This window comes from Diadema setosum, chromosome 16, assembly GCF_964275005.1.
Source record: "Diadema setosum chromosome 16, eeDiaSeto1, whole genome shotgun sequence".
NCBI classification, from domain to species: domain Eukaryota; kingdom Metazoa; phylum Echinodermata; class Echinoidea; order Diadematoida; family Diadematidae; genus Diadema; species Diadema setosum.
The window spans coordinates 37881775-37886898 of NC_092700.1; the positions used below are offsets into that span (position 1 = coordinate 37881775).

The following is a 5124-nucleotide window of genomic DNA, read 5'->3' on the forward strand; positions in this document are numbered from 1 at the left end:
AGTTTCAGTCTGTCAGCTTTCGGTGAATTCTTGAATATGTGATTCTCTACAAATTATTTAATTGTTATGCAAGTAGCACTATCTCATTTTATAGGGTGGTCAGCAGTTGACGAATATCTGAGCGATGACCTTGCAAGCGATTCTGAGGATGAAAAACGTATCAGGCAGGCACAGGCAAGGGCGGCGAGAAAACGCAAATCGTCTCGGAACATCCCAGCCGCCAAGGGCAAACCTCCGAAGAGTGATGGATATAGGACTGCAAGCCCTTCTTCTGGTCATTTTTTTCCCCGGCTTTAGCGGAAAAAGTAGATACGCTTATGGGGGTACCGGTAACTCCCCCACCCTTGGTTGGCGAGGGGCCAGCAGTGGGCCAAAGTCGACAGATTTCTGCTTCGCGTGCGGAAAGCAAGGGCACTGGAGAAGGGGGTGTCCAGGGGCCGGTAACCAAGGTCCCCCGATCAGGGATAACATCGCGCAGCAACGCTAATGGTCCTGCTTCTATGGAACAAAATGAGCAAGGTAAATTAGTTTGATCGTTTAATCCGTTGACTACGATGCACGAGTTATCTCGTGTTAGCCGTTCTCCACTCAGATACTAAGCATGAGTTATCTCGTGGAAAAAGGAGCCCTTGAATGCACACTTTAAAACCTTGAATTTCACATATGTGACCGTGCACCTCAAAACGAACATAAAGTCGCACACACTGATTTAGCGTAAGGACTGAAAATAAGTGAAATGGGTCAACCAAGCCGAATTTGAATTTTTCATATTTTCTGAAAGAGCGGGTCTTCTTTTACACTATGCTAAAATTTGGTATCATAAAACGGGTAGGAAAGTGTGTTTTTTAGCAGTTTATCTCGAACATTTTTGGTAGAATAGTGTTATTAGGTGCTGTGTCTTTAGAATCCCTTTTTCATTTCTGAAAAACCTTGTCCACACTCTTCACTTTCAACTCTAATAACTTTTGAAAGGATAGTGCTACTGCTTTGAAAGTTGGCATTAATTATGGACAGAATGTATTTATGAGGCGTAATTAATTTCAGTTTAATCTGATAATCCCTTCATTGTTGTTACTCTGGAGGTTTACTTCCTGCTTTTTTGTCCCATTCATCACACAGCCAGCACGGTTTGGTAAAGATTAAGCGCTTGAATAGACACTGTACTTCAGAGCCTCTTTTCTCAGTTCACACTTTTCCTGAGTTTGTGCTTTCTTTCCAATATTTAGATAGGTTAGGAGAGTCCATTTGATTTGAGTTATACATCATTTTAAAGCTTAAAGTCTGCTCTTTCAGAATATGATCTTAACTAACAATTTATGTCCAGCGACTTTTTGTTTGTTTTGAGGTGCAGGGTCACATATAGTGGAATGTTAATCTGACTGAAAATAACATTCAATAATTAATGAATCAAGGGAGCTGACATAGACTTCCTTGGGGTAACACCTTAGATATTAGAAGTGAAAATGGAGTGGAAAATCAAACAGCCAAGTCCGCCCTGTTAATGCGGCTGTATCGAGCAAGACTCGCGTATTCAACTAGACCGTAAGCTACGGGATAACTGTGTTCTCAACATGATTGCGATGAAGAACAATGAGATGATAGTGTATGAGAGAGGTCAGAGGAATAATTAAGAATGTTGTCATCAATGATGAATGGATAATGTAGTCTACTTCTTGTTGGAAGCGGGCATAACCAATTCGTGAGCTAGTACTTCCGAGCTGAGTTCTCTTGTGATTTTACCACGTACAGGCGTTCGGTATGACACGCTGCATGGCAATGGCGCCAAGTTAATCCAGTCTTCCCTGAAAGATGAGTTGGAAACAGCTTCCGGTACTTCTCGAGATATTTCGGAGACAGACTTTAACTGCCCTAGCGGAGCTAGCAGTATCGCTTTTGCTGAAAGTGAACGGTACGAAGAAGAATTTTACTTAAACAATTACTTTGAATATGAGCAAGGTAGCTCAGAACCGATAGTCAAAGGGAGACTAAAGGCGTCAATACGATTTTGGAAAGACATTGGTGCATCTCAGTTTGTGTTAGATACCATTGAACACGGTTATATGTTACCGTTATTGCAGACTCCTCCCCGACTAGAATCAAGAAACAATAAATCTGCCTTGTCTCACCCTGAATTTGTCAATGAAGCTGTTCTTGATTTATTAAAGAAAAAAACTAATTGTTGAGTCTTTTGTTGCACCTCATGTTGTTAACCCCCTTTCAGTGTCAATTCAAAGCTCTGGTAAAAAGAGACTGATTCTTGATTTACGTTTAGTTAATAAATATTTGTGGAAGGACAAAGTTAAATTTGAGGATTGGAATATAGCACTTACTTATTTTAAAAAGGGAGATTTTATGTTTTCATTTGACCTTAAGTCAGGTTATCATCATTTTGATATTTTTCAGGACCATACTCGCTTTTTGGGATTTAGTTGGGATTTTGGTAATGGTCCTAGATATTATACTTTTCAAGTATTGCCGTTTGGCTTGTCCACAGCTCCGTACGTCTTTACAAAATGCCTCAAACCGATTGTTAACCATTGGCGAAGTAAAGGGATATTCATTGTTTTGTATTTAGATGATGGTTGGGGTCGTGCTGCTTCGTTTGATACATGCGAAGCCGTGGCCAAGGCAGTGAAAGATGACATATTAAAAGCAGGTTTGGTACCTAATGTCGAGAAATCGCAGTGGATCCCAGTCCAATGTTTGGATTGGCTTGGGTCAACATGGCATAGCAGTATTGGTTGTCTAAAGATTACCAAGAGGAGGATGAAGGACCTGGAGTCATGTTTGGACACTTTTCAGACACGTTTGCCAAATGTTTCAGCAAGAAAAATAGCGGCTATCGCTGGAAAGATAAATGCTCTTTACCCAGTAGTGGGTGCTTTAACTCAGTTAAAACTAGATTTATGCATTATGAAATCATTCGCAGAGATCATTGGGATAAAGAGTACAATATAGACAGTGACAATAACTTGATTGCCGAGTTATTTTTCTGGAAGGAAAATCTTGTCATCCTTAATGAACGCATGTTGTTTGAGTATTCTATTCCACAGACCATTGTATACTCTGATGCCAGTAAGTCAGGTTGTGGAGCCTGGATTGGTGAGTGTGCTGGCATGAAAATGGCAAGAAACTGGACTAAAGTGGAAATGTCGAAAAGCTCCACTTGGAGAGAACTTATGACGCTAAGTTTGGCGTTGAAATCATTTGCACCCTACTTGCGAAGTAAGGTTGCGAAAATAATTACAGACAATAGAGGTGTAGTCTCTATCGTGGAGAAGGGTAGCATGATTGCAGAATTGCACGAGCTTAGCTTGGACATTTTTAATTTTTGCAGAAAAAGTAGGATCACTTTACAGGTTCACTGGGTTCCCAGAGAGGAGAACCGTTGTGCAGATGCACTTAGTCGGATTATTGATTTCGATGACTGGGGAGTTTCTGTTGAATTCTTTAAATTTTTGGGTGAGTTGTGGGGGCCCCATACTGTTGACAGGTTCGCAGATGATTCTAATTTCAAATTACCAAAGTTTAATTCTAAATATTGGTGTCCTAATACGGATGCAGTAGACGCGTTTTCGTGCGATTGGGCGGGCGAGAATAATTGGCTGGTGCCCCCTATCGATAGTATTGGGCAAGTTTTGAATCACATTAGAGTGTGTTCCGCTATGGGAACTCTAGTTGTGCCATATTGGCCTTCTGCCCCATTTTGGCCCCTTTTGTTTTCGGAGAATAGAGAATCTCGTTTATTAATATCGCGTGTAGTAAAGATTGATAATCCTGAAGGAGTTTTCGTTCAAGGCAGAAATAGGAATTCTATATTTGGGACAAAGAAATTCCAAAGTCCAGTGTTATGTGTACGATTGAATGGGGTGGCGAGCGGCAAATGAAAATTCTGCATAATTTCATAACGTATCAGTCGTAGGACTATATCATGGCATCAGCCGCCTGGCTATGGAATCAGCCGCATGGCTATGGAATCAGCCGCATGGCTGTGGAATCTGCCGCAGGGCTGAATGAAAGCTTTGTAGCTTTCTTTCCGCGGTTTGATGAATTTTTATGCTGCGCTTGGCAGCGGCGAATGAAATTCATCTAAAATTCTAGCCTTTGGGGTCTATACACCATGTTGTTTAGGTGTCGAATGTATAGCATGTCTTGTAATGGCCACACAGGATAGGTGTAAGTTGTGCTATTCCTCTTTTTATATCCCCCCTCAGATTTTCGCCACAGGACGAATATGGTAAAACATTGACCAAGACTTTGGCAGCTTCAAGAGCTGATAACACGGTTTATAAATACAAGAGAGCTTGGTTAGCCTGGGAAGAATGGTGTACGCAATTTAAGGTAAATTCAGCTCTGGCTGAACCAGAAGACATTAGTCGATACCTCATTCATTTATACCAAAGTGGTGCTCCTTACTCCAGGATGGAGTCGGCCTTTTACGCTATAAAATGGCATTATGACTGTAATCCCAAGGTACACATTAACCCGTGTGATCGGAAGTTTCTACACATCGTACTTCAAGGATTGAAGAAGCTGCTGTATAAACCAATTGTAAAAAAGGAACCTATTACACCAGAAATTTTGAAGGCAGTTGTAGAGAAATATAGTTCTTCCACTAGTTTAGTGGATATTCGTTTATGTGCCATGATACTGATTGCATATGCTGGATTTCTACGATATGACGAACTGATAAATATTCGTAGGTGCGATCTTGATAAGTATGTTTCCCATGTGAACATTTTCATTATGAAAAGTAAAACTGATATTTATAGACAAGGAGCATGGGTCCTCATAGGTGCTACTAATACACCAACCTGTCCGGTTTCGGCTTTGCGGAAGTATTTGTTGGCTGCGGAGTTAGATGATCCAGCTGATGAGAAATTTCTTTTCAGACCCGTCAATTATTGTAAGTCCAAAGAATCCTACAAATTAAGGGATGGACAATTGTCATACACTAGGTGTTTGGATCTGTTACGGGATGCCCTGTCAGCAGTGGGTTTAGAACCGAAAAAGTTCGGCATGCACAGCCTTCGAAGCGGCGGTGCTACAGCGGCCGCAAAATTTGGAGTCCCAGATAGACTGTTTAAGAAGCATGGTAGATGGCGTTCAGAAACTGCCAAGGAT

The 5124-nt window shown here is 41.2% G+C and overlaps 1 pseudogene; it reads left to right on the forward strand.

Annotated features, from left to right (window-relative positions):
* The first annotated feature begins 4157 nt into the window (after positions 1-4157).
* Positions 4158-5121, forward strand: LOC140239882 (integrase/recombinase xerD homolog; annotated as a pseudogene).
* The last annotated feature ends 3 nt before the right edge of the window (positions 5122-5124 follow it).